Source organism: Callorhinus ursinus, unplaced genomic scaffold (genome assembly GCF_003265705.2).
Source record: "Callorhinus ursinus isolate GAN/ISIS: 27379988/994484 unplaced genomic scaffold, GSC_fseal_2.0 scaffold8, whole genome shotgun sequence".
NCBI lineage: Eukaryota > Metazoa > Chordata > Mammalia > Carnivora > Otariidae > Callorhinus > Callorhinus ursinus.
This window is the reverse complement of record NW_027397070.1, coordinates 26,142,205-26,160,935: the sequence shown is the minus strand read 5'-3', so window position 1 is coordinate 26,160,935 and position 18,731 is coordinate 26,142,205. Positions and strand designations below refer to the sequence as shown.

The window sequence follows — 18,731 nt, the reverse complement described above, 5'->3', positions numbered from 1 at the left end:
GAAACAAACTGAGTGTTACTGGAGTGGTTGGGGGTGGGAGGGATGGGGTGGCTGGGTGATAGACATTGGGGAGGGTACTTGTTATGGTGAGCGCTGTGAATTGTGCAAGACTGTTGAATCACAGATCTGTACCTCTGAAACAAATAATGCAAAATATGTTAAGAAAAAAAAAGAAGAAGAAGATAGCAGGAGGGGAAGAATAAAGGGGAGTAAATCAGAGGGGGAGATGAACCATGAGGGACGATGGACTCTGAAAAACAAACTGAGGGTTCTAAAGGGGAGGGGGTTGGGGGGATGGGTTAGCCTGGTGATGGGTATTAAAGAGGGCCTGTTCTGCGTCAGCACTGGGTGTTATACACAAACAATGAATCACGGAACACTACATCCAAAACTAATGATGTAATGTATGGTGATTAACATAACAATTAAAAATTTTAAAGGAAAAAATAAATAATAAAATAGGGTTGTGATCTGTTAAAAACTAAGAACAATAACACAAATGTTATATGATTCCATTTATTGAAGTATCTAAAGTAGTCAAATTCATAGACACGGAAGTGGAATGGTATTTACCAGGGAATGGGGGAGAGGAGAATGAGGAGTTAGTGTTCAATGGGTATAGAGTTTGAATTTGAGAAGATGAAAATGCTCTTCACTGGCTTGACTCCCACTAAGAATGGACATGATTCAGGAGTGTGCAACTCTGGTTCATTTCAGTAGGATACTGGTCACCGTGCCCAATATTGATACATGATGTGTGACCTTATATTATGCATTTCTGTATATTTTACAAAGTGTCCTTCTGATTGTGAGAAGAAAGTTAAAGTGGACCAAACATTTCTCTGAAGGAGCCGGCTCAAAGGCTCTGCCACTGACCACACTGAATAATATAAACTTAAATATCCATAATTCCCTTGGTGAAACTCAGAGAGAGAGGGATAGAAAAAGAGAAAAGAGGAAAAGATCTCCTTTACAGAAAAATAATATATATATATAGGAGAAAATAATAAGTATAGAAGAAATGGTTTAATGAGAAATCACCATTTTGCAACCCTTATTTAATAACTGATTCAAGCAAGGATAAACAGAGGATGCTAATACCATTCAGTGAAAGTTTGTTGGAGAAGATAGTTCTGTTATTCAAATTACCACCCCACAAGACTCTTTTTTAATTAAAAAGAGGGAAAAGATGTTTACAGTGAAGATATCTGACAGACACACCTTAACCAAGTCATCAAACTTTCTCAGTAATAACAGAACAATTAACATTCTACACCTCTTTCTCATAAGCTACAAAAGAAAATAGTATCATCTATGTAGTATTCTTGCCAAAATGTTTAACTTGAATCTAATCATACCAACACAGAATTATGGTACATTCTATAAGACAACAGCTCAGACTTAAAAATGTCAATGTCAGGAAACTATTCTATGTTAAAGAGGACTAAAGAGATATTAACAGTCATACAGGATGCATAAATCTGGATTGCATCTTGGATTTTTAAAATATATGTAAAGGCCATTGGAGAGTAAGTGGAAACTTGAATATGGACTGTATGTTAGATGATACCAAGTCAATGTTAAATTTTTGTAAATAATAACAGGTGGAATGTTACTGAGAGTGTCATTTGGAGCGGAGTGTCATGATATTTGCAACTTATTTTTATTTTTATTTTTTTTAAGATTTTATTTATTCATTTTGAAAGAGTAAGAGAGAGAGAGAGTGAGAGAGCACAAGCCAGGAGGATGAGCAGAGGGAGCTGGAGAAGCAGACTCCCTATGGAGCCCAAAGCGGGACTTGATCCCAATACCCTGAAATCATAACCTGAGCTGAAGGCACCTGCTTAACTGACTGAGCCACCCAGGTGCCGCTATAACTTATTTTTAAATGATTAATAAGGTATATATTTTTATGTATTATATGTAGCATATAAAAGTTATATACATACGTAAATATAAATAGAGACAGAGATAGAGAATAGAAATAATGACTAACCTAGTAACAATAAGCATCTCTAGTGCCCAAACTGTGGTCTTGAAATAATATTTTTCACTAAAAGAAACTGGAGTTTCTAGGAAAAAAATGGCTGATTCCAGGTCTGTGGAAGAAAATGACAAGATAAGCCTGGAATATCTTGTCTACCAAATACCAAGGAAATTATCAGACTGCTAGGGTCACCTCAAAAAATTTCAGGAGACAACATAAAGAAGTTTTCACTGGTCAAAAATGAGACAAGTGGAGCTTCAATCATGATAATAGTAATTTTGAGGGATTGAAACAAATTAAATATGTTTAAATCTATGAGGTCATAATGATATGTATATATGTGTGTGTGCTTATATAATATGTATATACATATATATGTATTTATGTATGTATATTTATATATATCTATATAAAGAATTGATCACCTTCAGAATGTGATAGGAATCAATTCATTATCTTGAAAAATGATTTAAATAAAAACAAAGAGGGGAGCCTGGGTGGCTCAGTCTGTTGAGCGTCATTTCAGCTCAGGTCATGATCTCATGGGTCATTTCAGCTCAGGTCATGATCTTATGGGTCCTGAGATTGTGCCCCCAACAGGCTCCGTGCTCCACGGGGAGTCTGCTTGAGATTCTCTCACTCTGCCCTGCTCACTCTCTCTGTCTCTCTCTAAAATAAATAAATAAATCTTTAAAATAAATAAATAAATAAAAACAAAGATCCTGCTTTCCTATATAAACTATACCACTGGGTGGCCAAATAAGATGAGGGGAAGTATCTCTTTATTAGTATTTAACAAATGAAATAGAAATTATTAAAATTTAAATCTGTCTTTATTTAAATTTAAATTTAAATCTTTATTATTTAAAGATACATATTGGAATATTTTAGATAATATTTGAGATTTACTTTAATCCATTGAGGATAGAAATGGCAGGTAGGGATATAAATGAAACAAATTGGCCAATGTTACTAATTGGTGAGACTGGTTTCAGAGTACATGGGGGTTCATTATATTATTCCCTCAACTTTTTTTTAAAGATTTTATTTATTTGACACAGAGAGAGAGAGAGCACAAGCAGGGGGAGCGGCAGGCAGAGGGAGGGGGAGCGGCAGGCAGAGGGAGAGGGTGAAGTGAGCTCCCTGCTCAGCAGGGAGCCTGACGTGGGGCTCTATCCCAGGACCCTGAGATCATGACCTGGGCCAGAAGCAGACTCTTAACCGGCTGAGCCACCCAGGCACCCCATCCCTCAACTTTTTTTAATTAATTTTTTAAAAAATTTTATTTTATTTATTTGACAGAGAGTGAGCAGGAGCAGGGCAAAGGGCAGAGGGAGAGGGAGAAACAGACTCCCCACTGAGAAGGGAGCCCAATGTGGGGCTCAATCCCAGGACTCTGGGACCATGACCTGAGCCAAAGGCAGATGCTTAACCGACTGAGCCACCCAGGCACCCCCATTCCCTCAACTTTTGTGCATTTTGAAGTTTTCCATAACAAAAAATTTCTTTTATTGTCATGATTTGGATGAGTAGTTCACAAGCAAATGAAACATGGACCCACAAGATCTATATGTTGATTGCATGAGCAGCTTCCTCTCTTTTCAATGAACTGTTGTGAAAATTCTGTCTTCATGGGATGATTATTTAAGTAAAACCCAAACTTCAGACCCAGGTGAATACCAAATATCCCAATGCTTCTTTCAGACCAGACTGGCAAAATAAAACATGTTTTAACTTCTCTCTGGAGGTCTGGAGACCATGAAGCACAAGCTAAATTGCAGTGAAGGTACTGTCTGGGGGCTGACGCCGAGACTGGTACACCTTATAGGACAGAACCTTCCATATTCTGCAGAGTTTCAGGCCCAGACCCAAAATCTGTCTTTGAAACACCTCCCACACTTGTTGAACAGCTGCTCGATCTCAAGTTAGCACCCAAAGGAAAACATAATAATATGGGTTGTTTTTTAAGGCCTCACTGCCTCAATTTTATCCCACTGGCATCAGCACCATATGCCTACTTGGCAGGGCAAATTGAGAAGAAAATGTTTCTATGACCGTGCTGCTGATTTTAAAAATAACATATCTAATGAGCCAGCTGTGAATAGAGAAAAAATTAATAAACATTTCTGCAGCTTATTTCATCCTAAACAGTTCTCAAATATTGCTCTCTCTTTACAGAACTCTAATACAGATATCATACAGATGGTCCGTTTGATGGGTTCTATTTTAAACAAGCCACCAGGGAGACCATTGTTTTTATCAAGTGGTAGGAAAAATAGTTTATCCCAAGTCAAATGGGCCGAACTAAAAAAGAAGTAGGACTTTGACAAAATGACGTATGTTTTAGAGGACAGTGTTGTCAGTTCGTCGAGATATAATGCTCTGTCCCTTTGGAACTTGCAAATATAGGAAATAAAGATTGACTTGAGCACTAAACCACGCAATCAATATATGGTTATCAGAACTGACAGCGCAGATCTGCTTAGAGACCAAGCAGCTGTCAGGTCAGCAAGACTAGGCTATGAAAAATGAATATAATATGATACCTAAAGAATGTGTTCATCCAAAGGTGTGTGGGAGGGGGGGTCACAGAAATATAGAAAAGCGAGTGTCACTAGGGTAAGCGTTGGCTGTGCATGTCTAAATACCATTCGGAGGACAGAGACTAGCCAGTGACTCTGAGTTACTCGAGTCTTCCTGTGAGCCAAATGCATCAGGCTATGGAAACCCAAGGCAGAGGTCACACACACCTAACATGGCTCACAGACAGATTTGTCTGGATCCTGTAGGTTTTCTTTCTAAATTTCAAACTAACTAGAAACATTTTTCTTAAGGTTCTTTTTTTTTTTTTTTGTAAGATTCTCCATTTATTGCTTTTCTTAAAAAAGCCCACATTCTCATGTGGCAAAAGTCAGCTAGAACTGAGTAAAAGCTTCACTCCCCAGTCAGTCACCTTCACTCAGCTCTCTCACCTGCCTGAACCCCAAAGGCATCTGTGTTGGCCACACACACTGCCCCCCGACCCTGTAGAATACCATCAGCTAATCCACTGGTCTCACTTCCCACGTGCTAACTCCATGCTCATACAATCTTCTGGTGCCAGCCTGACTTCTCCTCTTGGTCTTTTTACGGGGAGAGAATGAGTTGGTCCCGTTGATGTCGTCTTCAGGGCTGAGGATTGAAACACCGTTGCTGCTAAATTCACAGTGGCGTGCACCCTGGTTCAGTGACTTGGGATTGAACTACCCAAGGTTACCGTATGGAATCCTCCGCAAAGAGGACATTGTCCAGTTTCCATTTTATATTTAGAAGGTACTTCATGGTCTAATTTTGTTTTATAAATCACATATGCTCACGTTATACTTCTGTGTATAGCCGTGTGTGTGTGTGTGTGTGAAATCTGAAAATAGGAGTTAGGTTAGTGGAAAAGCAACCAAAATAAAAGTTTGGGTTCAAAAATAAAATGATCTTTGCCTTTCTAGCACTTCTTGCAGCATGCTGGGTGTATGTTTATGGTTGCTTTAGCCTTCCTATTAGTATCCCGTTTCATGGTTCTTTATTAATTGTGGAAGAACTCTTGCTTTTTCTGACTCTCAAACCTTACCTTCTCTCCTTTGTTAATGTCATTGCCTTTGCAGTCACCCACTAGCCTCCTTTATTTTATAATTTAGAAAATGTCCACCTACATATTGTACCTCAATTGTGTCATCTGCCAAAAAGCAAGATGATTGGGAAAGAAAATCTTAAAAACACTTCCTACACGTTCACACATTGCAGAGGCTTTACATCACAGGCGTTTGGGAGCCCCACTGTGTCTAGGAGAACTTTCAAATGATTCATGCAGGAAACAACTTGGGGGAAGATGAACTCTGAAAGAGTTTCTTTAGCATGCATGTGGCAATGCTGCATCAGGGAACAGCTCTGAAATGCTTTAAGATCCTCCATCTCTTTCCACATTTCAGTCAGAAACATAGACCTCTCATTCATTCATCCAAAAAGTGGGTATCAATCATCTACCATGTGCCGGTAACCAAAGACACACCTAAAACCAAGAGAAAGCAGTTTTCCTAAACTGAGGCACAATGATCATAATGATGAGGACAATAATAAGACAGGACATTTTTTGCCTTTGCAGCCAGCCCCATTTCCGTTGTTTTATTTTCTGCATTACAGGATAGTACTATTTGGTAGCTTGTAAGAATTTCCAGTAAGTGTCACATAGATCTATACTTATGATTTTTGTGTTTTCCTCCTGTAGGGAGGTGTCTTTGGACATCAAATTAGAGTTCACTACAAAATGCAGGCTGAATGCTGGCAACTACTTAGGGAATATTTCTCAGCATTGCTTCCAAGTAATTTTAAAAACATACCACAATGTCAGAAACTCATTTTCTATCTCTGTCCTCCCCGCTAAATTGTTCCTATGTGAGCAACACTTATGGTTGAAGCATCTTACAGTGAACAATGAATATGTGGCATAGTGAGAAATAATAAATAGATCTCTTAAAGTTGTTTTTGAAATCACACGTGCATTTGATTGATAAATCAGTCACACATAAAAGTATCCTGAGAAGTTTCTCAGTTTCATTTCTACAAAATGTAATACTTCCAAGGCTGACATTTCAATAACTAAAATAAATCTTCAACCACAGAAAGAAGTGTTTGGATCAACTCTTTATCTGGGTTACAAACTAAATTTATTTTAAATCTTGCTTTCTAAGAATCAAAGAGAATGACAGAAAACTAAAATGACCACATTTTTGAAGGACCAAATATTAATGTTTTAATTATAGAATTAACAGTCTAGCTTCAACAACTCAAATAAGGCACCTGACATTGGCCTGGGAATGGGTTTTATCCCACAAAGATGTTATGTGTGACCTCCAATGAGTATTTAGAATTTAGATGGAGATAGGAAGATCAGAGATATAATTTTAATGTAAACATTGTAAATAGGATCTACTTTATTAAAAACTTGTTTCTTCTCCAATAAACTCTGTTGGCAACAAGCCAAGGAACTTAAAAACCTGACAAATAATGTTATGGAAGTTTTGTGTGTGTTGTGGAAGTTGTGCGTTGTTAAAACTGTTAACTTTTAAATGACAACTGTACTATTTTATCATAGTAACATAGTAACAATGACTCTGTGAGTTCCATGTGGGAACCCTGTAATTAATTTTAAAACTGCCCAGCAATCTACAGGTAGGCTTAGAGATATGACAGCCAATGAGGACCTTTGATGGCCTCACAAGGGTGGCTTTCATATGGTATTTTATAATAGAAGGGGGAAAATATTGAGCCAAGTGCCAAGTACCTTGCATTCTGTAAGTAATCACAGAATGACCTTTCGGGAGATAACATACATATTTACCTGGACTACCCGGAGCCACTACCAAGCTGTTCTAAACTTGAAGGACAGAAGGCAAATGATTCACCTGCCTGGTATTTATTTTGCAAAGCAAGGACTACAGTGAGTCTATTCCACTCCAGAACTTCGGGCTTCAGAGTTAGCTACTAAGGGTCTGTGTGACCTTGGCCAGTTTCCATAACCCGAGTCTACAATTTTTATCTATAAAATTAACAAAAGTAACCTATAAAAGCAGAATAGAAATACCTATCCCACAACAACTAAACATTGTTAGAAAGACCCAGTGAAATGATGTGCTTTTGCAGTGTGCCCGATGGATGGTAAGTGCTCAGGAAACGAGAGGACTTTGTATGACACTCCCCACACACTGTTGACCACTGCAGGAAGCAAAGAAACTGAGCTGCTCCTGCTTTGTCTCTTTACCTCACAGATGTGGTCACCGCAGCTGAATTGCAGCAGTTTCTTCTGGGTTCTTCCTAGAGGATGAAAGTTATACGTCAGCAACATAAAGTGCGTGAGTCCCCCTTCCTGACACTGGTGAGATGCCAAGAAAAGAGGTGGTTTTCTGGAGGAGGATTGCTTGGCGGGGAAATGTGTGTAATCCACTTCTGTGACGTTGAGTGCCAGCCATTCCCCTGTAATTGAGAATGAATGCCACCTGTGTACACACAGGAAACAGGTGAAATCATTTTTCTCATGAATGGGCTTGAACTGTTCTCCCCCATGAGGATTTCTCAATGCAAGTCATTGCTTAAATATCACCTGCTCAAGGAGGGCCCCTCTGACTACCATGTTGAAAATAGCAACCCACCTCCCATACTGATTCCTCTTTCTTACTGTTTTCTTCTTCCTTAACCCCATTAATTTAATGGAATATGTTGTTTTCACATTTATTATGTCTATTGATTATTGTCTGTCTCTTCCAGCTAGTGTGTAATCTTTTGGGGGACAGGAATCTGTGTTTGTTTTTTGCCTAAAGAGTTGGTAATTTGTTGAAAGAACAAATAAATACATAGATTTATTCACCCTTGCTTGTATATGCACAGAGAAATTCTAGAAACTTCCTGAAAAAAATAATAACAGTTGTTACCAGGGCAAGGAAAGTGGGAGAGGTGGTCTGGACGAACTGGGTGTGGGGGTGGGAGGGAGATTTCAATTTTTGATTTTTGAACCATGTGAATTTTTGGGGGGTGTCTGTATGTATTTCAGAAATCACTGTTTCTGGAGTCACCTGCCATCTCTGACAGGCCTGACTTCCGTCCCTTCACTCTCTCAAAAGAGATCTGTCTTCCTCCTTTTTCCCGTGCCTCTTTAATTTCTCCGTAAACCCTCAAAATAGTAAATTTTTCCCGCCACACATACATATGCATCGGTACATATCCTTTCTGTGTAAATGAATCTTGTAAGAAAAGTGTAAAATTGAACTTTGGTTTCAAAACAGGGCTATCCTACTCAAATAGAGAATGTAAAGTAAAGGCTTCTTATTCAACAGCAGCAATGAAAAGTTGACTCCAGGAAAAGTGGTGGTGACCTTAGAGGGTTTGATAAGCTGATGGTTCATGCTGGCATCTGCTTTGTCGGGCATTAGGCCTCTCTCCCAGGGGTCACCTAACAGAAGGTCCATTGTGTAGCAGGTGAAGTGACCACTGTGCTGGGAACATGTGCTTGGGGGTTCTCCCTGCTGCGCATTTCCCTGAGGCCTGATATCAGCTTCCACGCTGCACCCTCCACCATTTTAATGGAAGGACTCACGGGTGTTAAGCCATCTGAAGGGAATGCCTCAGAGAGACTGAGAGAACATAAACAAACAGATCTACAATGTGGTGTGAAGAAAACAAGAGGCACGTGAGTTGGGATGTGTTAAACATGATGAATTCATTTACACAGTCACCCGCAGAAGCAACATTATCTAAAATCAAGACAAAGCCAGGAACCTTGCCTTCAAATCGCCAGTGTGTGGAACACAAGTGAAAGCTTAAAATAGAGATGCTTTCTTCTTCCCCTCCAGCATCTTTTTCACCTCCCCACACATTTTCCAGCCGGAAGCAAGCAAGTGAATTATTATTCTGGCCATATTCTTCTAGGAAGGAAAGAGTAAACTCAATCCATCTTCATTTCTCTCCTCTGACAAAGTAGGTAAGACAGTGATGATATCAGTCTTTTAACTCACAGGATTTTGTTCGCAGGGATTTAATGAATATTCGTTAATACACTTGTGATAAGCAATGCAAAATTATGAAGCATAGCAAAGTGATAAAGGCCATGAATTATACATTCCTAAGCCCTCATGCAGAAAACTGATTTCTTCTCACTGCATTAAGATGTGACCATCCCTAGATCCAGTGCCTTTCTATGAATTTTAATTAAGTAAATAATTAAAATCTGAAGAAAGTCGTTTCTTAGTCATGGTTGGCTAGTTGGCATACAACATTATATTAGTGTCATGTATAACATTGTGATTCCACGTTTATATACATTACAAAATGCTCATGAAGTTAAGTATAGTTACTATCTAGCGCCACACAAAGTAATTACCATATTATTGACTATATTCCCTATGCCGTACTTTACATCCCATGACTCTTTATTTTATAACTGGAACTTTGTACCTTCTCATCCCCTTCACCTATTTCTCCCACCCCTGCCCCTTCCCCTCTGGCAGCCACAAGTTTGTTTTCTGTGTTTATGAGTCTATTTCCATTTTGTTCATTCGTTTTGTTTTTTAGATTCCACATATAAGTGAAATCACATGGCATTAGTCTTTCACTGTCCGACTTACTTACTTAGCATAATACCCTCCAGGTCCATCCAGAAAGGAGTTATTTTAAATATAAAGATTTATTCCTAATTTTTCACAAAATCATTTCCCTTTATACAAAACATTAATGAACAGTAGTCCTCCAGCATTAAAATTGTGCAAGTCACATATCACAATGATCTATAAATGTCTTGTATTAAAACAAAGCCTAAAAAGATTTTTCATCGATTTGTTAAGATTGTGTATTCTATTTAATCCACTAACCTAGAAAATCATGTTACCGTAATTAGAAGTAGAAAGCAACATTTTCTAAATTGTTGCTTGATATTTCTCAGTGTTGGCTGTTGCTGCTATCCTGAAAGATTATAATGGCACCACCCCTTGAGATCTGGCCCCCAAACAAGCCTGTCTGTCCTATGACACCAGAGCTGCAAGGAGTTGACCTCGTTGCTACTTACCACAATGACTATAGTTATCTCTCCACTGTAGGGGTCATACAATGAAAGAGGAGCAGGCCCCATCCCACCTCCAGGTGACATAAGCACCCAGCCAGAGGGAGCAGCTCAGATCCTCTGAGCAGCACCCACATAGAGAGGACATCAGACCCCAAATAACAACTTTGCTGCAAACAGCACAAAGAAGGCACAATTCCACTTATGATATTCAGAAAGACTATAACACAGTCTTTGAAACTGGGCTTTCCAGAGCACTAAAGAGAAGTCACGCTTGAGCGGTCAAGTGCTGGAGGAGGGGCCAAGCCAGAGGCAAAAGCTCTAGCAGTTGCCATGGCAGCGGCAAAAGGACCAGAAAAGGTTTCCAGAGGCAGGTCTGTCTCAAGAGTGTGTGATGCAATCCCATGCTGTCTGTGTTTACCACATCGGAATGAAAACAGAGACTGTCTGTTTTCCAAGTCCCTCAGTCAGTTTGCATTAAGATTATCTGGTGAGATTCTGGAGGGGCAAGTGTGATGAACCGTCCGACCTGGGTCTTTAGGTTAGTCGGCAGTAAAGAAGGCTCGGGCCTTTCTTCCCGGCTTGAGCAGGAAATGTAGCATAAGCCAATCACCGAGGCAGGTTTAGCCTGGTTGGCTGAAATTTCCAGCTACATTTCCCAGTCTCCAGCTGCAGAATGATTGATCGAATAGTAAAACTGATTTGGTCACAGGGCGCCTGGCTGACTCGGTCGGTAGAGCATTGACTCTCGATGTCAGGGTCATGAGTTCAAGCCCCACGTTGGGTGTGGAGCCTACTTCAAAACAAAACAAAACAAATATCTGATTTGGTCACTATACAGTATTATTTGGAAATATTAAGAACTATTCCAGATAGTGCAGGGGAATGTTTGAATCTGAATTCATTTCAGAAAAAGCAACAAGGGAATAGTTCTTTTTCTCCTTATTCCTTTAAGTAACTTGCAGAGGAAAATTAGGCTCTCATTGTAGATGTCAACTCTTTCCCTGGGACAAGGTATTTGCCCTTCTATGGCTGGCTTTCAGTTAGTATAATGTTTTCAAGATTCTTCCATGTTGTTGCATGTGTCAGAATTTCCCTCCTTTTAAAGGCTGAATGATATTCCATTGTATGTATTTACAACATAAACACATCGTATGTGTATTTTGTTGATCTCTTCCACTGTCAATGGACATTTGGTTTGTTTCTACCTTTTGGCTGTTGTGAATAATGCTGTTATGAACACGGATGCCAAGTGTCTGTTTGAGTCCCTGCTTTCAATTCTTTGGGGTATATACCCAGAAGTGGAATATGGTAATTCTGCTTAACTCTGTGAGGAACCACCAAACTGTTCTCCACAGTTTGCACAGTGGGGCAATGCACATTGGCATGACACTGGCTGTACCATTTTACATTCCCACCAAGTGTCTCCTTTGAATGCCTTTGGGAAGATATAACCTCTGTGTTATTTTCCCAAATTTCAAAGTGCAGGGGGAAGATTGCCAGTAGAGCCAACCCCATGAGTCAATGGTCAATACATTTCCTTGATGTTACACTGAAATCCTGATAATTTAAAGCCAGTAACCACTTGTTGCATGCCTGCTATGAGCCAGGCAATGTACCAAGCATTAGAGATACAAAGAGCTCATAGCTTAGTGAGAATGATAGACATTTATGTTCAAAAGTGTAGTGTGATGAATCCAGTAATAGAAGGATGTGCAAGGCAATAAAAGGGCAGGAGAAACTTTGCAGAAAGGATCACTGAGCTGGGTTTTGAGGGATGAACAGGAGTTTGCCAGGAGAGAGGAAGGCAAATAGCCAAGTAGGAGATAGTAAGTTCAAAGAAGATCCAAGAGAACATTGCATTCTCAGGGAATGAAGTATATATAGTTCCTTATGGCTGCAGTTTACTCCCTGGTTTCTGGCCTATTGGTGTCCCCTCAGAAACTCTAGGTAGGGGAGGAAGATGTGTGTATGTGGAGGCATGTGCTCATATATGGACTTGTATCTGAGGGTAGGAAGCAGTGGGACTTCATCAGGTGGCATCCAGTCTTGTGATCTGTGGTCAAATGTAGGAGCATAGAGATGCTAAGTTAGCAAGGTGACTGCAGGGTGCTTTCTGACTCCTTGAGGCATATAAGTGGTTATTACCAAACAAAACATTAAGGCACCTAAAGATAGGGAATATGACCCACTTAGATCTTTAGAAAAATCTACTTCTGATTGATCCAATTTTAGCAATATATTAGACTAAGAAACCTGAAAAAAAAAAAACCCACTGCAACTCCTAGAAAAGGCTTATCAAATACAAGAAAAATTCTTATAAACGCAAAGCCAAATTAACACATATACAACATAGGCACATCTCCTGTGCCAGAAAACGGGTCACTGGCAGCCAGAGCAGCAACCTGAAACTGTAGGCCATGTGGTTCAGGGATGGGGGTGCAGGATGGATTGTGAAGGAAAAGGCAGAGTTTACTGGCTTTTACAAAGCCAGCAGGAGAGCAAGAGAATTATCAGTGAGGGGTCTTATCTAATGTAACATGACTGTGGGAGTGACATCCTATCACCTTTGCCATATTCTGTTGATTATTAGTAGGTCCTAGGTCTCAATCACACTCAAAGCAGAGATGGGGGGATTTATAGGGCATGAATACCAGAAAACAGGTATCATTGTGGGTCACTTTAGGGTCTGTCTGCCTCCTGGGTACAGACATTCTGTAGTGCTACATCCCAGGTGTATCTATCAAGAGGTTTCTCCCCAGTGTCAGAGTATTGACTTCCCATGTCCCCTTTGGTGTGCTAGTGACACAGTTTGTCCTATAGCCATTGTTATAAATATAGAGGAACACAAGACTTACTAGTTATTCATTTGTGTATTTTACGAAAGTATTGCATGGTTATAGAAACATCCCAAGCAGTACAGCTAAGTGCAAGTACAAAACAGAGATCCTCCTTCCCCTTCACAAACTTTCCAGTACGACTCCTTCTCAGAAGTAATTTTTGGAAACAGTTTCTGGGTGGTGCAAGTAATTGAGACTATCGCCATTTCAGTAAAACAAGAGCAGCATCTGTCCAAGAGAAAATAGGAGTTGTGCTGGGCAAGTGTGGCTATTTAGTTCTCTGAGGAACCCAAGGTGGAGGTGAAAGGGTGAGAGATTGATTAAGGGGGTCAGGGGTACCACAGGGCAGTAGCAGAAGTACCTTCCATCCTACCCTGTGGTGCTGTGACTCAGAGAATGAAAGTTTAGTAGCAGGTTAAGGAGAGGTTAAAACCAAGTACTTAGTTATAAAACAAGAGAATTAAAAATTAAAAGGAAGAAAATAAAGACATTTACATGGGAAAAAACCAAGCTATTTTTTAGGAGTAAAGAAGAAAAATATGGAAAGTATGGAAAGTATGGAAAGAACGCAAAGCATAAAAGTACATAAAGGTCAAAAGTTCAAAGAAACCACATTGAAAATTAAAACTGAAAATTTTCATTTTCAGATACCAAAGTATCACAAAAGTTAGGCTTAATTCTTTAAAAAAAAATGTGGTGAAGAGAGGAACTGATAATTTACAAGCAATACAGATGGCCTGTGTCTGTGAAAATAGTGTAGCTTCATCTCCGTTCAACCAATACAGTTAATAAGAATCACAAGATACTATTTCTCACCTATTAGATCAGCAAAGATTTAGAAGTTTTTTGATAATATCCAGTGTAAACTTGAGGAAAACAGTCTCATACACTGTGGGTAGGAATATAAATTTCTATGGCCTGTTTAGATGGCAATTTGACAATATCCATAATAACTTATAAAGCTACTTGAATTAATAAATCCATTTTAAAGGATATATATTTTAAGTATATTTGCATGTGGTGTGTGTGTGTGAATACACCATTTATCTTTATATGTTATAAAGGTAGACTGATATATAGATTCTAGATAGATCACCATTAATTGAAATAGAGAAAAGGTAGAACTTAACATGTCTATCAATTGGGAATTAGTAACATATAAATTGTTATATCTCCATTAAATATTACTTACTCCCACAATATAGATTTCTCCCACCTGAAATGGTCTTCCTTCCCGTCCTTCTCCTCCTTCAGGAAACCTCAGGTTATTCCATATTTTAGTGATGGTTTCTTTAGTAGCTGCTAGAGTCTTACCCACGGTATCAGTTTTCACTCACTTTTACTACCCTCAAGTGGTAGGTTGATTGTATTAATGGTGTTAATGGTCCCAATCAGTGGCCACTCTATATGCATGCTCTCTGCCTTATAACTCTGTGGTTCTGACCCAATTTAAATCTGGACTTGGCCGTGTGACCTGTTTAGGTCAATAGGAAAAAAGCAAATCTGAGACATATACACATGCAGACTTCAAACAAGAGTTTGCACATTTCTGCTTCCTCTGTTTACACATTTCTGGTGGACCACCGTGACTCCCAAAAAATATGCCTCAACTAAACTGCTGAGAATAAGTTATGCGGAGTCCAGCGATCCCAGCTGAAACCATCGTAGACCAGCAAATTGCCACTTACTTGTCAGGCCAGTGAGTAAGCCCCAGCTAAAATCAAAGCACCGGCTAAACCAGTGAAAATCAGCAGAACCACCCAATCAACATGTAGATTCATGAGAAACAATAAGCGATTGTTGTTTTAAACTACTACAATTTGGAGTTGTTTGTTATACAGCAATAGCTGATACACCTGCCAATTTATTCTTTCAAAAATATGTAGCTTTCCCAAGCTACTCATGCTTCTTAATTAGCATTCACTATCTTAAAAAATATTCTAAAAAATATAATCTACCATTGAGTTCAGGATACTCTGCTATGCTTGTGGTGGTTTAATTATTGTATCTTTTACAAACCTGGATTTTTTTTTCTTTTAGAATTTAGCTGTTTATTTCAGTCTTCTTAAATCAACTTCCATTAGTCTTTTTAATTTTTTTCCTTTTTAAAAACTTTTGTAAGTAGGCTCTAAGCCTAATGTAGGGCTCAAACTCACAACCACGTGATCAAGAGTTGCATGCTCCACTGACTGAGCCAGCCAGGCACCCCTCCATTAGTCTTTTTTAGACCAATAGTGTGGCCATCAAGAGGATAATGATTATGAACTAAGTAAAGAGAAAAACCTTTGGAGAGGAGTTCCTAAAGTCACCAGTTTAGGGGTTTCTTTTTTCTCCCACCCTATCCCAGTTTCATCAGTAGCTTAAGACCTCAGGTGACACAGAACTGGTTTCAAATACAGGAGAATGAGGTATACCCACAACCAATCACCCATGGTAAGAGAGGATTTTTAAAAAGCAGGAGCCTTTCAGATAGAGATGAATATGCTTTTATTTTGATATCAAAAAAACTTTAAGCATTTTTTACAATGCTGCATAACACAAATTGATTTAACCTACTTTTATACTTTTAAAAGCCTGTGGAAAACAAACTTTTAAATCCATCAGGTTTTTTTTTCCTGCTCAGCAGTTTTTCTAAAATCTGTCTTTTCCTGGAATTCTGTTTTGTTTTTTTTTTTCCTTAAACAGTCTTCAATTTTTCAAAACAGAGGAAAACTGATTAGGACCTTTGTTCATGCTTCAGGTGCCCCATTCTCAGAAGATGAAATGCTTCTTCAAAAATCCTTTGCAAACAAGCTCTCAAGTCAATTACTCTCCTTTTTTGGGATGTAAAACAAATTGTACCATTAGTCATTTAACATGAACAAAACATCTCCCTCTGTGGAAACCACCAAGCCATTTGGTTTAAAAAACTAAAGGATAAATCACATTTACCTAATGGATGAAACTTGATAATTTATCCATATGTCATTACTAAAATTGACATGGCAGAAGTTGCCAAGAGGAAGTGATAAACAGTAACTCTAAAGAAAGAAAAATAGTTCTTGAATCCTCATTAAACATATCTTTGTTTTAAAGTTTGATTCTATTTCCACCAGGACATCAATTGACATTTTCACTTACTCTTTTACCTACAATTGAATAGCTTTTAAGACCACTGTTTTCAAAATAACTATTCCCAAAGCCAGTCTTTGGAAAAAGCAATATTCCTAAATGACGTTTTATGGTATGTAGGTTACCAATGAATGGCTCGTGTATATGCCCTTCTTACATCAAAAAACTACAGGAAGCTACTCACATCTGCATCATTTATTTTTTAAGATAGTTAACCTTAGAACTGGGTATCACCAGTTAGACAGGGAACCAGAACCCTCCAGAGCAAAATGACCTAAGTTCACATTGCTTTGTCTAAGTCCAACCTGCATCTCCTGAGGCCATTGCCAATACTCAAAAGAGACATTCACTTCTGGCAGTTATGTCCTATACCAATGAAGCTTCCTCTAAGAAGCTGAAAGCTCTATTAATTGACCTTAATCTCTTTTTACGATTTGGCAATGGTTTCCCAAAAAATTAATTGAGAAGGCTGTAATGGCAGCCCCACATCACTCTTACTCAATGGTGGAATGCCACCATTAAAAATACTTTTTTTTTTTTTGGCCTCACCAGTCTCCTAGTCTCCTTTGTTTTCATATTTTAAGTAGTTTTTGTTTGTTTGTTTGTTTGTTTGTTTGTTTGTTTTTTACCCATCTGGGCAGGTCATGGCAAAGGAATGCTGTGTTTTTAATAATAAAATCACATGTTGTGGTTCTTCAAGTTGTTGGAAAAGGTCCCCTTCTATATCCATTAAAGAGAGGTATGATTCAGGGGCCCCTGACTGGCTCAGTCAGTGGAGCGTGTGATGCTTGATCTCGGGGTTGTGGGTTTGAGCCCCATGTGGGGTGTAGAGATTACTTAAAAATAAAATCTTTTAAAAAGAGAGAGAGAAGTGTAATTCAAAGAGGGAAATATAAACTAGGTTATGGTAACCTGAGCCAGGTGCTTTACATATGTTAGCTTATTTAATCCTTCTAACCACTTTGTAATGTAGCTATTATCATCTCTGATTTGTAGTTGAGGAAATTAAGGTTCTCTAATGGTTGAGATAACGTGCCCAAGGCCACGTATGGAGTTAGCATTTGATTCCACGTGGGTCTGGCCCCAAGCCAGTGATTTGTCTCCTCTTATTACCCAGTCAGATTTTAATATAACTTATTTGAATGATATTTAGGAGAAACCACCGAGATTCATCTGACGTAATTTCTGCATCTAGGATTGTTTTATCCTCTTTTTAATTTAATCTACAACTCGCTTACCTTTGACCCCTTTTAGGTGACCAGAATGTAAGTAACACAATTAAACAACAGTCCCTTATTACACAACCGGAAGCTTCCATAACTTCCAGGCAAGACAGGCAAGCTCTTTGCCTGCAGCAGGATTTAAATACCATCATCAAGCAGGCGCATATTCAAATACTCAGGGGGTTGTTAAGGACTAAACAAGGTCCTGTATGTAAGCACCTGATAAATGTGCGACAAACAGTAACTTAATCTGGCAAATACTTACTGAGTGGCAAACAAAGCTGACCTGACTCCTGCCGCCCATTAGACAGCCTTGGAAGGGGAGAAAGGGAATGAAAAGTGAAGGTGGGGGAATGACACAAAGGGGAAGGGCCTCAGGGTCATGTAGTCAAACGCAGCTGCGAGTGCAGAGACCAAACCTCCCACTTTACAAAGTCAGGAGCTGTGGCTTTTAATTGTATCTGGGGCTTGGTAAATCTTCCTTCTCCATTAGAGAACCTTCCAATTCCCACTTGAGAGGGAAGCAATCAAGCCCGGCAGATAACAAGCAGCTCTGCGAGGACAACAATGCTCAGACATCAAGCCTGTTGACAGAACAAGCTGACAAGTTCATACCCTCTAGGCGTGATTGCAAATTCTCAAGTGTGTTTTGCCACCTTCAGGTGTGGACAGATGTATCTGGAAAAAAATTACTTTATTGCAAATTAGGTATTTCATGTGTTGCTCAGCAGCCCCTGTAGTTTTGACAGGTGCAAGAGAGACAGTGGAGGTAGGTTTGCAAATCTAGTCACCATGCCTCAACGCCTCCCCCAGCTGTGCCACGTGGATGATCAGCAAGATGTGCTGGCGTTTGTCCCATCAGGATCTAAGTGACAAGTGCTATTTGGAAGAAGCCTTCCTAGCTAAACTCTCCCCACCTCCATCTTTCAACCTTTATGGTGAATTCCTCTAGGGAGCTCACCGAGTGCCAAGTACTGTTCAAAGTATGTATA

The 18,731-nt window shown here is 39.2% G+C and overlaps 1 long non-coding RNA gene across 1 annotated transcript in view; it reads left to right on the top strand.

Annotated features, from left to right (window-relative positions):
• Positions 1-7,897, top strand: part of LOC112821902 (uncharacterized) — a 69,230-nt gene extending 61,333 nt beyond the window's left edge. The window contains exon 3 of the long non-coding RNA XR_012378984.1: positions 7,786-7,897. This is a non-coding gene — a long non-coding RNA (uncharacterized lncRNA). The remainder of the gene's footprint in view (positions 1-7,785) is intronic.
• The last annotated feature ends 10,834 nt before the right edge of the window (positions 7,898-18,731 follow it).